General features: G+C 41.4%; 1 pseudogene; it reads right to left on the minus strand.

The window, feature by feature from the left end:
* Window positions 1-5,711: 5,711 nt before the first annotated feature.
* On the minus strand, window positions 5,712-5,829 carry LOC111763635 (5S ribosomal RNA; annotated as a pseudogene).
* Between the last annotated feature and the right edge of the window lie 14,510 nt (window positions 5,830-20,339).

A 20,339-nucleotide genomic window follows, 5' to 3' on the forward strand; every position in this document is an offset into this window, starting at 1 on the left:
CTGGATCTTCCAATGGGATATTCATCTCCATTTTATTGTGTATTTCATCTCTTTCATATATTACCATCTATTGTTCCTTAAATTAAAAATCTATGCAGGAAAGAAGTGACTATGTAAGATAGGGAAAAGTGAAAAAAAAAGAAAAAAGAACACTGAATGCATAGGATTTTAGCCTCAAGCATAAATGAAAGGGTAAAATACACTCATTATGCTATCCCATCAGCAAGAGTCAGGCAGTCATTTGAGCTCAGGGTTGTTGTGTACTAGTAGTAAAAGTCATTCAATTGTGTATGCTTGTCATTAGAAATTAAATTTTTAATCTCTGTTTCTAAACACAGCACTAAATATTAATTTTACTTGTATTAGTTATGAGTTATACCACTATGTCCTTATAATACCTATTACAAACTTTCATGTCTCTTTGCAAGTTCTCTGTACATCTCTCGCTCCCTGTCCCAGCAGATAACTTTCCCTATAAATTCAGTTTAAAACTTAGGTAAAATTTTCCAATTCCTGATCCTCTAGTCTATTTCCTACTGCCTTTTCCACCTAAATTGAATCTTTTAATTTTATTAATATTCCCTAGTTTATGCTCAATAACATTGATTCATCTATTAATCCATTGTCAATTTGTTTTTTCCAGTAGTTCATGCTTCTCTGTTTTCCCTCAGTATATACTGGAATTTCTTACAACTGGTAAATGGGAGAGCATATAACAAAAGAAAAACCTCCCTCAATACAACAACTCCTTCTTTTTACCAGTCTTTCTTATTGTATTTCTCACTTCAACAGTCAAGCTTCTTGAAAAAGTAGTTTATAAATTTTTTTCAGTTTACTTATTTTCTTACCTTCACACATCAAACATCAATTTATTCCCTCTTAAAATGTGCATGGCATTTCCCCCAGCTGCAGGTATAATCTATATTTTCTTTCTCTTGAATCTGGGCTGGCTTTAGGACTTGATTAACCAATTGAATGCTAAGAGTATGTTGGCATTTTCAGGGTAGTATATAAGGAACCTTGCAGTTTCCAGCGAGGCTTGTGGGAACACTTCTGTGTGGAGCTAGCTACCATGTCTGAAGCCAGACAACCCTGAGACTTTTAGGCTGTGACAAGCCAAACCACTTGGAGAGGCCATGAAGGATAAGAGGCTATGCCCAGAGAAAGAGGGTGGTCAGAAGGGCCAGGCATGTGAGTGAGGTGGCCAGCTAGAAGATCCACCAGATCCAGCTACCTCTAAATGAACAAAAAACAAAGTGCACAGCAGAGTACTCCTCAAATCCTGACCTCAAACTCTTGAGCAAGTTTCCTAAAGTGTTCCAGGTGACTTAACATTTAAATGTAAATCAGACTGACTTCTCTTCAAACTGCACTTAAATGTAACAAACAAACCAAAAGAAGGTTGTTTGTCCTAACTTAATGTGAGTAGCTAGTTAAGGTCTTTGGAAAATTTTCTGAATCCAGGAAGCACATTTCCAGTTGTAAAAAAGGAGACAATTATAAATAAGATCTAGTCAGGGAATGTGAACAATTCAAGGTAAAAAAACAGGAACAAATATAAGACTCCTAATAGTTGCCCAAAAGCTTCATGGACACAAACCAAGAGGAAACCTAAAAGGGTGGCCAAAATTGAGGTGAACACTCTGGAACCCAGCTATCTTCAAAAAATGTGGGAGTTTGTGAAAGGCATTGATGACAATAAGAGACTTGTAAGTAAAGCAAGAGTTTTACAGATAGTTGCTTTTTGGGAAGGCAAACAGCCAAATTCCAGGAATGAAATGATTGAAGTTTACAGGTGGAGCTAATTAAGAACACCTGGTTGGAATAGACACTAAGAAGCTAGAGAGGGAAGGTAGTTTCTGACACCTGCATTTAGTTCTGTGGACATTTTAGAATTTTATAAACCACTATCAAGGATGTGAGGCATACACTGAGGCCGTGTTTTAGCGGACTGTCCCACTTACATTAGTATATCATTAAAATAAGTAATTTTCATAGTAAATCTACTTCTTTGTTACACGCTATTTCCAAAATGTTTAGACTATGTTTTAAAGCGAAGTACAACTGACAATTTTGCTAAAACCCTTTCTCTGTGTTTTAAAGATTTTTTGAGATTTCTACTCATAAAAAACACCTGGAGTTGTAAATTGTTAGCATGTTATAAAATGTACTTGTTTCACTGCAGTTCCTTTTGCTAATTGTCCACCAAGGGCTGATGGAAGCCTTTGGAAACTTTTCTGCAATTCAGCAGTTAAGCAAGATTTCCCACAGGCTCGGCCAAAAGGGGTCCCCTGCCTTCAACACCAAAATCCATATTGACAACTTGCCATCGGCCTCAGGGCTAAACCTAAATAGCAGAGCTTCATTCCCCAAAATAAATTAATGCAATCTAAACTTGGCTTAAAATGACTGAACTTTTAACACATTTTTAGAAATTCTTATTACAAAGTGAGTGGCTTTGATTATGTACTCTTGTCAGGTTTTCTTGTACTTAGGAACTATCCAAGTAAAGCTTCTGTTGAGATACTGACAACCCAACTCTCCCTTACCCTGACACATAAGACTCTTCAAATTCTGATCACTACCTCCTTGTCCAGACACATCCCACGCTTCCCTACACACGTCAAAACTGAAGGACCTATATGCCTTGAGAGTATATAAATAAGCATATGTGTGCATGTCTACCTGATTACACACCAGTGTGTCCATTTGAAATGCTCTCTCCTCACTAGTACATCTGTGAGCCTCCCGTAATGTAATAATTAGACCAAAAGCTGTAAAGAAACAAATATTTAGGCAACACATTCCACGTGAGGATGTTATGTACTTCTAATAGTTTGCCCCACTTCAATCCTTCAGAACCACCTTGAGGTAGATATTTTTTTCCATCACGTCTGAGGAAGTGGGGGCTTAGGGCAATTAAGGAACTACTCAGGGTTAGACATACACTAAGTAACAGAACTGGAACATGAATCCAACCTGACTTTTTGCCATAGCTTCCCAACATTCTTTATCATTTTCTACAGTCTTCATTTAATGCTAATAGCAACGAAATAGGTTTAAACAGAATGGAAGTCCAATCTTGATATAACTGCACCATTCTCATTTTCACAATTTAGATTCTTATGTCAGACAAAGATAAAAATTCAATTTGCCTTGAATTCTTGCAAGAGTTGAGTCATTTTCATATGTGAAGAGTACTTTCCTAAAATAAGAAACAAGTGCCCATTCCTTTTGTGACTCTTTTCTGGTGTCCCAGACTTGCTAATTAGCTCTACCAAGTCTTGTGACATTTTCTTCTCACAGGGCCACAATGACTCATAAACAAAATTCTCTGATTAAAATGGTGATGCATGGAAGGACAGACATTAATGAAATATTTTTTTTTCAAAATAACTGAATACTGTAATTCTATCTGCATTAATCTTCTAGTGCTATTATCTTTAGAAGGAATCACCTGTCATGGCACATGTATTAAAATTGGCTCTTTTACTGTAATCCACATTCACCTGTAACATTGCTCATGCAGTAAACATTGGATAGAGGCATCAAAAGTTAAACATATCCACTAAATTATACATATTTTGTTGGCAAGAACAAAAATAATAGGGGCTGCTATTTATCAGATATTTTCAATATGCCAGTATTGACGGTGTATGTGTGCCTTCTAATTTTATTCTTACAATATACCTAATTTATTTTAGCAAGTAAGGAAAAGGAAAAAATAAATAAAACAGGAGTTAAGTAATTAGTCAAAGGCTATAGGATTCTAAGTTACATGGCTGAATTAAAACCTAGTTTCTCCTGACTCTAAACATATGGTAATTATATTGCCACCTTTCTGAAAATTGCATAAGCCTCTTTCTTCTTAGGCGATTGATCAAAGTGCAGATTTCCTCTAGGTAGTTATCATGGAAGGTAACTCGACTATGTCTGTTAGAACAGTAATTTCCAAAGCTTGGTCTTCTGACCCCTAGGCATCCCAGAAATCCTTAAAGGGAGCCTGAAATGTCAGTGAAATTTTCTTAATAATACTAGGACATTTTTGGCCTTTTTCACTGCGCTGACATTTGCAAGGATGGTATACAAGCAATTGCAGTAAAACTGTTGGTGTCTTAGCATGAATCAAGGCACTAGAATCAAGTTATTATTTTCATATCCCTCACTTCTGTGTACTTGCAATAAAAATAAACAAATACAAGCAAAACCAGTTTTGCCTAAGAATGTTCTTGGTAAAGCAGGAAAAATGTATAAATTTCATTAGTTATCAATCCATGAGCACACATTTTTAAACATCCATTGTGACAAAATGGAAGTATGTGTAAAGCACTTCTGCTGTATACCAGAGTACAAGGTTATATCCAGGAAAAGCACGTGCAGCACGATTGCTATGAGTTGTGGGATGATCTAGTAGCTTTATTCATAGAACAACATTTTTATTTAAAAGAATAACTTAGAGACCATGGAATCTCAGAACAAGTTATCTGGAAGCTATGTTCTTAAAAGAAATCAGGTGAACCTGTCATTTTAAGGGAAACAACTGACAATATTTGTGGCTAATTGATGAGATTCAGGCTTTTGAGAAAATTATAATTTTGGAAAATTTGTTTTTGCCATCATGAGTTTAATAGTTTCCTGAGAGAGGCCATTTGTTTTAAAGTAAGAGCACAAAAAACTAATTGATGAGGTTTCAGATTTCATGTTTTAACTAACCATTAGAAACCGTTATTTAAGGAAAGTTGAATGTTGGTGTAGTATCAAAGAAAAATATTCATCATGATCTGGAAAGTTTGTCAAAATATTCCTTTCTTTTCCAAATACATATCTGATTGAAACTTGATTTTCTTCATGTACTTCAATCAAGGCAGCATAGTAAAATAGATTGAAAGAAGAAGCAGATATGAGAATCCAGGTATTTTCTATTGAATCAGACATTAAAGACCTTTGTAAGGATATAAAAAATCATTGTCACTCTTACCACTAATTTTTTGGAAAATATAATATTTTAAGATATTAAACATACATGTATTTTGACAGACTGTGTATTTTACCATTTTTAATTAATATTTTCAGATAAGTTGTAGATGTACAGAAATGTACTACATAAAATATATAAAACAAAAGGTTCCAATATATCAACCATCCTATTATTAACACCTTGTGTTAGAGAGGTACATTTGTTATAATTAATGGATGGACGTTTTTAGAGATGTATTATTAACTCTAGTCCATTGTTTACAATAGGGCTCACTGTGTTATTCAAGTTGGGTAGGGCCTGTCCCCTGCGCTCAGGGGGCCACGGGAAGTCTGTGGCATGGGGCCCATCGGCGTGGCTCAAGGCAAGGCAGGGAAAGGCGAGAAGGGGCAGGCCCTGTGTGCACGGTTCCAGGGCACGGGCCAGAGGCAGGGCCCGCCGGACGCCGACAGGTCTAGCGGGCCTGGGCTCTTGGGCCCAGGCGCAGTGGGCGCGGGGCCCTGCGTGCACCAGCCAGGTGTGGGTTGGTGCGGGGCTGCGAGCTCCAAGGAAGGGCTGGGTGGCCGCCGCCTGCGTGGCGGCCTGCGTGGCTGCGCCGCCAGGGAAGGGCGCGCGCGGTTTGGGGTTGGGGCCGGGGGCCGAGGGCCTGCATACCTGGCCCTGAGGGCTGCGGGGAGCCGGGCTCGGGGCGGGCAAAAGGAGCGCGACCGAGAGGGAGGGGACGGCGCGTGGCAAGAGCCAGAGCACCCAGTATTCCCAGGCGGTCTCCCATCCAAGGACTAAGCAGGCACGACCCTGCTTAGCTTCCAAGATCAGACGAGATCGGGCGCGTTCAGGGTGCTACGGGCGTCGACGCCGGCTGCCGCCCCCTGCAGCCTCAAGAGCCCGCTGCGGGCCGCCGCGCAGTCAGCCGCCAGCCTTCCGCTCCCGCCCCGCCCCCGGAGGCTGAGGGCGGCCGCCTCCGGGACCGGCCTTTCAGCCCGCCGCCGCCGCCCGCCGCTCTGGTCCTACCTGGCCTCGAGCCCCACCTCCCCCGCACGCCACTGGCTCCCGGGACCCCCGCCGCTCCCCTGCCCACACGTCAGCGGACCCTGCTCCGCTCTCGGGCCCACGGCGCGGGCCCCGCGCCACCGACGGCTCAGTCCGTGGACGGCGCCCTGCGGACCCCCGACCGCCACGCGCACCCCTGGTGCCAGGCCGGCCGGCCCCCGACTCTCCCGCAGCGACCCGCCTCAGGCGCAAGCGCCGGCGCCCCCTGCCGGCCGGCCCTGCCTCACCACCCAGCGCCCGGGCCAAGCACCTGCCACCACGCCCAGCCGGCGCCCCTGAGCCAGTAACGCCCCGGCCCAGGAGGCGGGGCCAGCCCCAGTCCCGGCCTGCCGCCCACGCGCCCGCACGCCCCCGGCCCCCCCACACACGCGCACACACGCCCCCACCCCGCACGCCTTACCCCCGGAGCTCGGACCCTGGGCCCTCGGCCGTTGCAGCGGGTCCTCGCGTCCAGACCTCGCGCTCCCGGCCTCGCGCCGGGCTCTGCCCTCGGCCGCTGGGCCGCCCTCAGGAGCCACGCCCACGCGGAGGGCGGGGGTCGCCCCGCACGCCGCCCGGCCTTCACGCCACACAGCCGCGCCGTGCGCGGGAGCGGCCGCTCTCCCTTGGAGCGGCGGCCACGAGCCGCTGTCGGATGCGGGCGGCCGCGCTGGCTGCAAACGCCCACCGCGGAGCCAGGTGGAGAGCGGCAGGTGGCCGGATCGGGGCCAGGCTGTCCGCAGGCCTGCGCAGCTGGGGCCAGAGCAGAGGCCCTTGCACCTGGCACCGGGGGCTGCCCAGCCGCAGCGGGAGGCCCCGAGGCGCACGCAGCGGAAGCGCCCCCGGGCCGCGGCGGTGGGCGTGGCCTCGGTGCCCGCGCACTTGCGCCTGGGCCCTGCGGGCTGCCGTGGGCACGGGCCTCCCCTCGCAGAGGCCCTGGGTCGCAGAGCTGGGGCCCCGGCCCGCTGCCCTGCCACCCCGAGCCCCTCCAGGCGTCCCGGCCTCAGCCGGCCTAGGCCTCGCTGTCGCCAGCGCCTGCTGACGGCGGAGCTCGCCCAGCTCCTGCAGATGCGCCTGGCGGGAGGCGAGGGCGACACGGCCGCCGGCTCGGCCAGACCTTCCAGAAGGCGCCTGGGCGCTTGCCGCCGGCGGGAGGGACCCTTGCAACCCGCGCCGCGCGCCCCGTGGGGGAGATCCCCTCGGGAGGCCGCTTCCTTCAGGTCTCCCGCTAGCGAGACCCGGCCTCCGCACACCTGCCCGCCGCCAGTGACACCCTGCACCGCTGGGCCTCGGTCTCCCAGCCGCGAGCCCAACTGGACGGGGGACCAGGCTGCCAGGACCAGCGCCTCTGCTCGCCGTGCCCTCGTGTGCCCTGGTGCCCCGAGCACAGATCCTGGCCCACGGGCCCTGCCGTCCCCCTCCCGCCCCCCCCCCCCCCCCGGGGGAAGGAGTCTCCTGCCTGCTGTTGGGGCCAGAGGGGCACGGGCCAGAGGCCTCGCGGGCAGTGGACCAGCGGGTGTCCGCCTGGGAGAGCAAGGTGCTCGGGCCCGAGTGGGCCCGGGTGGTGGGTGCTGGTGTTGGGCTGGACCCGGCGGGGAAGGCACCGGCCCAGGACCCAGGCTCAGGCAGGTGGGACCGGGCATCAAAATAATACTGTTTTTGTAAAATATAAATTCAAATAAACTAGAGAGCTGGAAACAGATTAGCAGCTGTGTATGGTATTGGAAGCACAGAGAGATTGAGAGGAGACGAGGTTTTTTTGGTTGGCTGTTTTTTTTAATTTTTATCATTATTGTAATAAGGAAAATGCTCTAAAAATGATTGAAGTAATGAATTCACAACTATGCGATTACACCAAATACCACTGAGTGTATACTTTGAATGGATTCTATTTAAGAGTTTCATTAAAATTGGTTTGTTAAAAAAATGAAGATAGAAATTCAATTAAAATAATTTAGTTGAATGGAAAGAGTGTAAAATAAGATTATTTTATATAAATAAGTTTTCTAACAACTTAAGAGTCAGCAAATTATAAAAATCAAACAACAAACTTAAGAGTCAGGATGGCAATATACTTTCACATTCGCTTAACTTGAATTTCTTTAAATTTAAAACACATTCCCTTAAACAATGTGCATTTAATTTCAAATAGACATTTTTTGAAGTTTAACACAGTACACGCATTTCTTAATTTAACATCAAAGGCTTAGATCATGGAGATCTTCAATAGGCAGTGATATATAATTTTTCTATGACAAAGAAATTCAGTTATGGACATTTCCGGGCTCTGAGACAATAATATTCTCGTGAGTGAGCCCATGTTAGCGGTTACTTTGCTTTGTCACTTATGTATTCTGTGAGAAAAAATACCTATGTGCAAGAGCCATGTTGATGAATTTGAGGTAGTTTATGGTTGTGGCCATTGTGGATGTCATGGTTCTATTTGCATGTTCAATTAGAAAAAGTCATCATGAAAATCCCTTAATTTATATTCTCTTTACAATATAATTTTTCATGTAATATAATGGTAGTGGAAAAAAGAGTATTCATTGTCTCACATTGGTTGTCTGTCTTGGTCCATTGACAATTGGATTTTTGTGACTTTCTTAGTTTTATATGAAAATTTTGGGTCACTCTCTTCTTTTCCTCACTTCTCCCCAAGGGAAAAGGAATGACCCTTCTGTTTAGTGAGAGTCTTATATTCATTGCATTGGTATATAATAAGCAGAGCCATTGTGGTGTGGTCCTGCCATTCAAACCATTATTTGAAGTCCTCTTTGTCTATTATTCTTATATGAATAGACCTCTCTCTTTCTTTCTTAATGTTTTGGCTGCTTACAGGTACCTTGGGAGTTCCAGCTTTGGCCCTGCCACTTTCTGGGTAAATGAATTTGGAATCTATTTTATGTTTATTTCACTCTGAATTTTTTTGCATGCATACCTCAGCATATAAGTAAGTCCCAAGTTCTAACAGGATAAGAGAAAAAGCAAGGCAAACAGGGCTTACTAAATTTACCCGAAGTCAGATTACCAACAGCCCTGCCTCTTTCAAGAGTTATAAGTTATTTTTCCAAATTTAAAATGCGAAATTTCATTTCCCTTCTGGCTAGTGACCTTCTCTTTATTCATTATGGTCAGATCCCTGAAGCAGTGAAGAATGAGAGTTTTACTGCCCTGTGAACTCAGCCACATTTCTTTATAATCTTAATTTCATGAGGGATAGAATGAATCTTAAAGTTTCATATTGGCTGACGTGCTCTTTCCATATATGTATGGATGTGTTTGGCATAGTTAGGAGCTGAGCAAGAATGCGGTTGAGTATGCTGGTAGCTAGGTAGGGTTGTGGGCTCAGGAAATGCCAGTGAAGCACATGCTTGGGAATTTTGTGAACAAAAAGAAAAATACGGAGGTTCACATGAACCAGATTTCTACCTGTCTGAGAAGAGCATTAGAAAAAATAATTATTTTGCAAGTTTACAATATCTGTAACAGAAATATATTTTAAAAATATAGTATGGTTTGGGGGAAAATACACCAAGTGTAAGATTAGGAATATAGTTGGTAGTAATATTTTGATGATGGATCTTGCATAGTTTGTAACAAATGTTTCACAGCAATGCAGAGAGTTGGTGGAGGGGTGAAATATGAGACCCCTGTGTGATGTTATATATGTTTATTTTGTAAGTTCGCAATTCTTACTATACACGTATTGTTTATGTGTGTTCATGTACGAATGATATACTTCAATAAAAATAAAAACAAAAGTAAAAAAGTAAAAAAAAAGAAAAATGGCAAAGAGGAAGGATAGAATGAACCTCTTAGTGCTGTATTTGAGTTAGAGGCAATTTTGTATAAACTCATGGTTTTAATATTTTTAGATATTGAAATAAATAAAATGTGTGTATGTGTATCTGTGTGTGTGTACATGTATAATGTATTTCCTACCTCTGACTTGTAGCAGGTATAGAAACAGTAACAGCCTAGTGGCAATGAACAAACCAAGTACCCAAGTCTTTGTTCTTTCATATCACTGAAAACACCATTGTCCCTTAAACAAACAGCGTTCCTTGGAGAAATGCTGACTCCAAGACAGTGGCAGGACAAAAATACAAGATGAACAATTTTGTATAATAGAAATCTATGAAACCACGCTTATATAAATGAATGAATGAATGAATGAATTGGAGAAGAGTAAGTTTTCCTTATTATAGAATGCCACCTAATAAGTGTAGAAGAAAGATGGAATTAGGTCACCATCATTTGATTCAGCACAGACTTTTAGCAGCTAAGGAAGCTAAAAATAGTGGGTAAAATTTTGATGAGGAACAGGACACTTACTAATCTCAATATATCACCCCATATCGTCAGAAGAGGAGAATAGTAACTTCGTAATACAGAAGAGGAGAATAGTAACTTCGTAATAGAGAAATCTAGCAGAAAATATCTTAGCCAAGAGGTTATGTTGGTAGCACCAAAAATGGGACATCATAATCAGTGGTTCATAGTTAAACCTGTTCTCAAAAAAAAGAAATCCAGATTTGTAGCATTTGTCATTTTTGTGGTATAAGCATGCCCACCATGCCAGATTTCAAGACATCAATATAATATCAGTGAATACACAGTTGGGAGGAAATGTGCTGAATTACCTCCTGCAAGTATTTACAAGCCAGCTTCTGAACACGATTGACAATGTGCCATATGATACAATGTCCTAAGAAACATACAGCATCAGGAAGTGCATGTGGCTCAAGTGAAAGAGCTTCCGCCTACCATATGGGATGACCTGGGTTCAATCCCTAGGGCCTCCTGGTGAAAAAGAAGAGAAAGTGTGCCCACATGGCAAGTAGTGCCCGTGCGAGTGCACTCCTGGTGAGCCAGTGCCCCATGCAAGTAAATCATGCAGGAAGATGATGACACATCAAAAGAGAGTCAAGGGGAAGGTCAAGGTGAAGTGCAGCAGAAACCAGGAACTGAGGTGGCACAAATGACAGGGAACCTCTCTCCCTATCAGAGGTCTCAGGGTCGAATTCCAGTGAATCCTAGAGGAGAGAAAATGAGAAGACAACACAGACAGCAAAACCAGCAGGGAGGGAGGAGGGCAAAGGGTTAAAATAAATAAATAAATCTTCAAAGGAAAAAAAAGGAAAAGTATAGCATCACATTTGTGATATCTTGCCAAAAGTACAGTTCCTAAATTTAATCATGAAGAGCATGAGGCAAACTGAAATTGAAAAACATACAACAAAATAACAGTTTGCATTTTGCAAAAGTGTCAAACTGATGAAAGACAAAGAATGAGGAAAACAAGAGACATGGTATTAAATGCACTGATTTTTTTGTAGATTGAATCATTTTGAATAGAAGACATTGTAGGCAGATTGGTGAAAAATCAATGTGTCTGTGGATTAGATGGTTGTGTTATCCCAATGTCACCCTTTTTTTCTAGAGAACTACTTTATTTTAAGAAATACAAGGGAATTTTTAGGAATATTGGGTTATCATGACTGCAATTTGTTTGCAAATTGTTCAGAATAAAATCATTTTATATGATAGATGGACAGATAGAATCAAGATGAATATATAGCTAGTAGATATATGGGAGTTGTTGTCTACTTGCAACTATTCATTTGAAAATTTTAAAAGAGTTTTAAAAAAACTCTTTATATGGAAAAAATGACAAATCAGTCAGAATATTAAGCAATCAATATTTAAACATTTTGTTCTGACAAAATTGTTAAACATTCATGAAAGATAAATTAATCATATTTTAAAAGTTAGTTGTTGAGTAAAATACAAAAAAAAGTAAGTCGGTGGCAGAGGTAAAGAATTCAGAACAAAAGATTGACTTGCTGACAAACTCCTTTAATCAGCTCTGTGCTTTGAGTTTTCATTTCCATTTGAGTAGTCCTATGTATCTGGTCTTTTATTGTAAGCCATTTAAAATCAAATTTGGAGGTAGACAGGTTATAAATTATAAATGCAAAAAATATAGCAAAATTGGTGACAACTTGTAGCTGACAGTGTTAAGGGGAAGTAAATATTAGTGGGCTGAAGGTAGAATTTGTAGGGTTTATAATAAAATTTTCTCCATTTTCTTAGTTATTTGTCTTTCTAGGTCACAGTAAAACAACGTGATAAACAGATTCTGCATCTGGCAATTTAAAAAAATCAATTTTATTTCATACGGCAGAAATAAGCTCTTTCTTACAGTCCACTCAGTTAAGAGCCCAAAGCGAAAATCCAATTTGAGGAGGTGGAGCAGGGCATGCCCTCTGTCCAGCTCTGGTCTGGGTGCCCAGGTACGCAGAATCCTCTCAGCCCTCCCGGGATACCTGCATGTCTTTACTACCACCTGAAGCATCAAGACCTAGAATTTTTGTAGAATAGCAAATGATTATATGTTGTAACAGAATTACACACAGGACTTCTTATGAGTTTTCTTGTTGCAATTAATAACAGTAGAGGGAGCATGATACTTTAAATATACACAATACTTTCATATACACAATTCATTCATTACAAATTCCTACAAGAGAATTATTATCATTTTATCGACGTAGGAATATATTTCAATTTTTTTAGTGACTTAGTCAAGGTGCCAGAGCTAATTTCCATCTGTGCCAGGACTGGAAATAGGTTTTCTGATTCCCTATCCAGAACCCTTCCACAGTAATGCAACCAAGGAAAATGAACAAACAGAACAGTCAAACAACCAGTGCATGTGTATTGAATACCTACATGTGTGAATTACTGAGCTGTGGGTTGTGGGCTTTCAAAAATAAAGATAAGTGAGGGTCTGATCTCCCAAAAAGGCTATATTTGAAAAAAAAAAAAAAAAAAGAACCAAGTATAAAGCATTGTATGAGAAGTGGAAAGCTGTATCTTTCAATACAGAGAAAATATATCCCACTACAAACACGGGTGGCCAAGAGTGGTTTCTATGAGGGGGTGAGAACTGAGCTGATTCTCATCTCAGTAACAGGACACCCATAGTAGGAAAGCAAGGAAGGACAACATTTCTTACAAGGATTTACAGTTAATTAAAATATTAGAGTAATGTGGTCCGAAAAGTCACAGATTAACACAAATCATAGGAAAGCCAGAAAAATGTAGTATAAATGGTACAATGGAAACTTTCTTGGTTAAATTAGTTAGATCTATAGTAATTTTGTATTTTCTACAAATATCAGCCAAAATGTAAAAATAAAACCTAGTGAAAGGACAAAAGGACAGCAAACATCATAAATATATAAAGAACAGGTGTTTTAAGTAGATGTCTCTTTTCTTGGTATAGAATGGTTTAGAGCTGGTCCAACCACAGGCACAGTCCAGTTCTCCCTCACTTCCTTGCTTCTTTCCTTGGCCTGCGCAAGTCTCACTCTAAGTCCTTGGGATTCGTGGCCACAGAGTGGGCTCTTTTATTCAGCTTGGCAGCCAGCAGTTTGCTTCTGGCAGAGGAGAGGGTTTGACTCAGGAAGATTGCTTCTTTTGGAAAAAAGGCCTGGGCTCTCCCACTTACTGCATTGCCCCCATGTGCTTCTGTTAGTTACTATGTAGCTGTCAGGAGTAGTCTCTCTGTATATTTCTGCTCACCAGCAGGGAGAAACTTATAGCTTCTCCTCCCAAACTATTCAATTAGAAGATATATTTACCAGGGTCATAAAGGGGTAACACCTGAAGACATTTCAAAGTGTCTATCATTCGAAACACATTTTTTAGCATCCTTTGGGTGAACTATGCACTAACGATGCAGGAATGAAAAGACTCCTGGAAGTCAACCCACTTTGGCTGTGAGTAAATGGATTGCGGCACAAACCCTAAATCTCTGTCAGGAATCCCATTTCCAAAAGCCCCTTTCCATGCACATGTGTCATCCACACAGGCTCACATATTATCTTGTAAGGAGTGGATGATACATATTTTTCTCTCCTTTTCTCTGTTCCTACTATACATGCTGATAATGGTTTGAGATTCATAGTGTACTGATTGGCCAAAAATGCTAAAATGACTAGTTAAGTTTATATGTCTGAAATGTAGGTGAAACTTTTAAACCCAATGAAACATTTTTTTGTGTTAGTTGAACAAGAAGTCCTTAAGGTATTTTCAGAATGGAATTTTTTAAAAACTCATTTGCATTTGTGACAGGTTATACTATTGTGAAAGTGTTTGCGTCTCGCTCAACTGGTATTTTTCTCTTCTTCATTCCAGGAAGACTGCCAGATCGTTGTTAACATTTGGCTTGGATTAAAAGCAGCAGGTGTCCATTTTCTACGGTAAAATCTCTTCCATCTTTGGACACTTAAAAGTCTATGCTCACTGTTTAAGAAGCTGAGAGGATGGTGATGAAGGCTCGAAGTTCAACAGGTTAAAATGACTGCCAAGATTGGAAGTCAGTGACCTTCCCTTGGCCCGGCCATCAGCCCATAATTTATCACGATATCCTTGCAGCACCACAAGGAGGTGGTAGTACCTCAGAATGAAAATGGCAGCGTGAAGTACTTAGGCTAGATTCTAGGGTCAGGGCCTTAACTGGCAAAGCGCATTCTGTAAAAATGTGCAAGAGAGTATTGGAAGCACTAGAATTCAAGGGATAATATGAGCTTGGAAAAGGAGGATATTGGGAATAAAAAGCAGGGGACCAAATGTTGGGACTATTTAATATCTGGGGCAGAGAAGGACTCCTCAGTAATGCTAGAGATGAAATGTCCCCCCAACTCTATAGAATGGCCCACAGGGCATATTGAAGTTACTTCAGAGTTTAAATAAAAGAAATAGTCCATAGAGTAACGAAATTGTTATAAAATTCTTTGTAGTGATCAATGCACAATATTATGACTATACTAAAACAGTTGATTGTACACTTTTGATAGATCGTATGGTATGTGAATATATCTCAATGAAACTGCTTTAAAAATTAAAAAAATAAATATTAAAAAATATGAAGAGAGAAGAAACACATATTTAAAGGAAATAGCCCATATCACATGTTTATGAACAAAATTAACAAATAATATGCATTTGTCAAAAGGTGTTTTGCATGCAGGAGGAGGAGTATATAGAATGGCAAATAGTGATTTTGAAGTTAAATTGATGGCGATTTCGGTAGTCCTGGTAAGATATGAAGGTGGCTTAGGCTAGCATGATGGCAGTAGAAATAAAGAATAGATGACTGAAACTTTAACGGTCTCATATTCGGTGTGGCAAGATTGGTCTGTTCATCTTTCTAAAGTATTTAAAGAAGCTGGTATTTTTTTAATCTCAGTCCTAATTGGGAAGCATTCTGCTTTGTCCTGAGTCAAAAAGTAATTGGTGTATTTGGAGAGGTGCCTAATAGTTCTACATAGGTTGTAAACCCATGGTAGTTAATAGTGAATGGCTTAGTTAAGGAAGAAGTGGTTACTTTTGTACAAGTAGGAATAAGAAAGGGGAAATGGACTAGGGATGAAGTAAAAAAAGCATTCTAGGCCTATATTTAGGGAATGCCATGTGACAGGAGAAATGAATTGTGAAAAAGAATGAGAGGAGGCTCAGTAGGCCAATTTAAGGAATTTGAAACTCATCTTACAATGATGGGATATCTGTGAGAATTTTAATATGACATAATTTTATGTTTATTTTATTTTATTTTTTATTTTTTTAAAAAAATATAGTATATGAAGCTCTTAGGCAAGCTCCTTGGAAAATCATAAAAACTATTACTATATTTTTCTTTTTTTCCCCATTACTTATTATTATTATATTTTGAAAGTTACATTAAAAAAATATGAGGTCCCCATATACCCCTCACCCCTCTCACCCCACTCCTCCCATAACAACAACCTCCTCCATCATCATGGGACATTCATTGCACTTGGTGAATACATCTTTGAACACTGCTGCACTACATGGTCAATGGTCCATATTATAGTTTACACTCTCCCCCAGTCCCCCAGTGGGCCATGGGAGGAAATACAATGTCCAGTGACTGTCCCTGCAGTACCACCCAGGACAATTCCAAGTCCTGAAAATGCCCCCACATCACATCTCTTCTTCCCACTCCCTACCCTCAGCAGCTACCATGGCCACTTTCTCCATCTCAGTGCAACATTTACTTCCATTACTAATCACATTAGTTCCAGAAGAGAGTATCAGTAAGTCCACTCTAATCCATACTCTGTTCCTCCATTCTGTGGACCTTGGGATGGTTATGTCTGCTCCACCTCTGTATCAAGAGGATGCTTAGATTCCACTTGGATGATGGATGCAGCTCTCCTGTTTGCAGTTGTAGGCACTCTTGGCTCCCTGGTGTAGTGGTTGACGTTCTTCACCTCCCTGTTAGCTGGCCAGGGTAAGTCCAATAAAAGAGCTTTCTAACTGCCTAACAGCATATTAATTGGATTGGGACAAATGTAGGTTCAGTAAACATGTTAGAAAAATATCACCCTTATCCTGGTTAAAAGAATTGGTGGCTTGAACCAGATAGTTGCGAAGATGGAAAGATGGGGTGAGTGAAAGGGGGAGGGATTTAGGCAGCAGGCTACTAAGGGCCTGATGGCCTGATTAGAGAGCAGTATGGCATGATGGAGAGGAAGGAACTTTCCTATGCTAGGATGTGGGTGGAGATTGATAGTGTTGTTGACTGAGACATTGAACAAGGGAGGTCAGCCAGAGGCAGGTTATGATCAGGTTTGGACACTTTCAGTTTATGAAGCCTTAGGATAATCAAGAGACAGCAGGAGTCCTTTCATGGAACTCTTTATTTAAAGCTACTGGATGATATTGTGACATTGGTATTGTGTAAGTAGACATGAAGAATTATAGAGTATTGCGGTCACCCCTCGGGCTGAAGTGTGGTTTGCTGGCCTGGCGGGGGAGCAGCCGCGGCAGGCCAAGCCGCTGCCCCCATAATAGGGTGGCTGGTCGGACTCACCGCCACCCCTGAAGGGAGCTCGGCATGGGCGCAGAGTGCCCTCGGGTCTCCCCTTCTCAGCAGCCATGCTTCCGCGGCCGCCCCTCCTCCCGGATGGCGCCACACGATGCCTGTGGGGCGGCACCCTTCTTCTTCTTTCTCCCTGCGCAGGCGCAGGGCGGAAAATTCCAGTCTGCCCTTTTCCCCTCCCCCGACAGCAGCAACAGCCAGGCGTGGGCGGAAAAATCCAGTCTGCCCTTTTCCCTTCCCCCAACAGCAGCAACAGCTAGGCGTGGGCGGGAAACTCAAGTCTGCCCCTTCCCCCAGCAACAGCGACAGCCAACCCCTAACCACCACCCCTCCCCCGTCCAGTACCGCCCACTGACCTTTCACCAGCAACCAATCAGAACAGGGCGTGGCTTCGACCAATCAGCCTTCCCCAGCCCCTATAAAACTGTTGCCTCTCCCTCAATAAAGTTGGACTTGCGTGTTTACCTTGTCTCCGCGGTAGTTCTTCTGCCGTGCGCCCTCTAGTCCTGAGAGCCCCCGACAAGGGCCTGGCCTCCCTTGTCCCCAGTTCGTCACCTGCTTCTCCGGGCGACCCCTTCGTTGCCTGCTTCTCCGGGTGACCCCTTCGTCGCCGGCTTTGCCGGGCGACCCCGTCAGCCGAACCGTGCAACCCCTGTGAGACCGATCCCTCGTCTGCTGCCGGACCGACCCCTCGTCCCAAGTGGGACCGACCCCTCGTCCAGAGCTGGACCGACCCCTCGTCCGCAGCCAGACCCCACCTCTACCGACCGAGCAAGCCACCGCAGAGTATCTTATCTTTTCATTAATGTTTATACGTTTTGAATAATCAACTTATTTCTTTGTTCTACTACATAAATATTATTTGTTCATACATTGGAGTTATCTTCATCATATCTTCCTCTAATAATTTGCCTGTACTGTGGCGAGTTTTATAGAATGGATAGTTCCTTGACAACTACTATGTACACAGTGCTTACCTAGGGAATAGTTTTAATATATTAGAATATCAAGCATATGTGTTTAAGGAAAAAAAATGATTAAAACTTGTGTAGCATTTTCCCACGGGACAATTCATTGAGCCAAAATATTTTAAACTGACTCATGACCATTTTTCTTTATCTCAGCATCTTCCAGTGTGAGAGCTGCTTTCTCGCCCTTGTCCTTGGATCAGTAATTCTCCTGAGTTGCTGTGACACAGGCTAGGACATGTTAAGTAAAAAGAGCATTATATAAAAATAAACCCATATTTCCCTTTTCACACATTCTTTGTTGAATTTATTCACAGATCTCAGGGGGAACATGATTCAGTATGAGTCTCACAAAGAATGGAAAAGAGATATATAATCAAAAGCAACAGCATAAAAATAATCCATTGGATCCACATCTCCTCAGACTGACTGCTCCCTCAGCCCCATTAGGCTGAGAATTTGTTCCCTCTTTGTACATGTCAAATCAAAACAAACAAACAAAAAGGCAGAATATTACATGTTCAAAGAAAGCAATATAGAAAACCAAATGCACCGTTAAAATATAATAAGATTTTATATTCACTGACATGATATAAAGCTAGTCACGTCTTGTGCTTGAGCAGGGTAGAGAAGATGAAGTCGAACTTTTTGTTGTACCATCAACAGTAGAAAGACTCAATATATAATGCTAAATGCCAATCCTTACATTAAATCAGACAAACTACGGCGATTTATAAGCCTAAAAATAGCCTCACATATTTAATACTTGAAAAAGTGAATGCATTGGTTAAAGTGAAATCTACCTTATTTCTTATAGGAAGCATGGTCCTAGCACTTCCAATTGACTCTACTGACATTTCCAACGAGATATTAGTGTGGCCACTGCTGGTTTTCACCTGGAATAACAAAGTAAGGTCAACTATTTCTGCTGCCAACTTTGTTATATTGAGGAATTTTCTTAAAGGAAAAAAAATAAATTGATGTTCTTATTATCCAAGGAAATAATATTATTCTAAAACTGTGTTTAAGATTTGCATGTAATTGGATCTTAGAAAACCTGTCTTGATGACATATTTATTTTAAAAGAAATACTAATGAGAAAATTGAAAAGTCAATGAATGGAGTGCTTGTATAAAACAACTACTAAAATTTTGGATTGTTCGCATGAGAAAGCGCAAAAAAATAGTTTGTAGATTACCAGATTCTCTCTGAGTCATAGCAGATATTCTTATAAGTGTCCAAAACTATAGAAAACCATAATTCCCAAGCAGATTCTGGTTATTATATGCCTTTTTATTTCTAGTCTCAAAAGCTGTTAACATCAGGACTAACAAAGGGCAGTATCTTCAGTGCTTTCATTCATGTATTTTTTTTTTTAATTGGAAGTAGGCATTGCAAAGGAGACTCTAACCTTTTAAAAACAGATGTGTGACTGAGTTAATAGTCTGATAAATGGGATGACAAAGTTAAAAATCACAAATCTTCTTTGGTGTTAGATTGTGCATGTAAAAGCAAAGTAAGAATTTCCAGTGAGGGTGTGGTTTATTTTAGAACATGTTTTTGAGCACTAAAAATGCTTAATGTTGATATTCATCTCCTTTAATAAGCAGTTGCAAATAAGCAAATACATGGGTAAGCTTTAATAAGTGATCTTATGAATTGAGATAAACAGTTTGCAAGGATGTAATTGCATGCATATTTTTGAAAGGCCAGATTTCCACTAGACTCAAAATACAGGGCTGTTTCACATTCTAGTTAACTTTCCCTACTGATTACAGGTATTTGTATGCAACTTTTTTTCAATTTATTTGAAAAGGGTCATTTTAATGACAGTATAAAATGATACTGTGGATGCTATTTGTGTAGGATATATTTGGAAAAATCTGTTACTTTGATACATTTTGTGAACATCTGTAGTTAGTAAATTATAAAATTGATTTATGATAGTCTTAATAAATTCACTAATATTTTAGCTATTTTAAAATTGATGAATGCTCTTTTCTATTCCTGTTAAAATAGCTTCTGACATTTCATTCGGTTTTTATACAAAGAGGTGCTCATAAAATAATTTTTCTGCAAACTCTTCTATATATACAGATGGGCTTCAGCTCTAAAAATATAATTATCTACAACCTATTTATTAATAAAACATTATAATTCATTAAAAGAACAAGACTACTGTATCATTGAAATGAACCTTGTTCAAGAGTGTAAGATTTAGTTTAATTATTTAATTCATTTATGTTTATTTGGACAAATTTAAAGTGAGCATTTCATGTGTTATTTCTTTTTTAAATGGTTGTTTTCTGATGCTCACACCATTCTAATGGTTCGTGTCATTCTTTACTTCCAATGGATTTATAGGCTGTCATTTGTCTATTCTAAAGGTTTGTTTCAGAGTTTGAAATATGGATTATACGAGGAATCTGTAGAATTAACCTTAATAAAA

This window comes from Dasypus novemcinctus, chromosome 23 (assembly GCF_030445035.2).
Source record: "Dasypus novemcinctus isolate mDasNov1 chromosome 23, mDasNov1.1.hap2, whole genome shotgun sequence".
Taxonomy (NCBI): domain Eukaryota; kingdom Metazoa; phylum Chordata; class Mammalia; order Cingulata; family Dasypodidae; genus Dasypus; species Dasypus novemcinctus.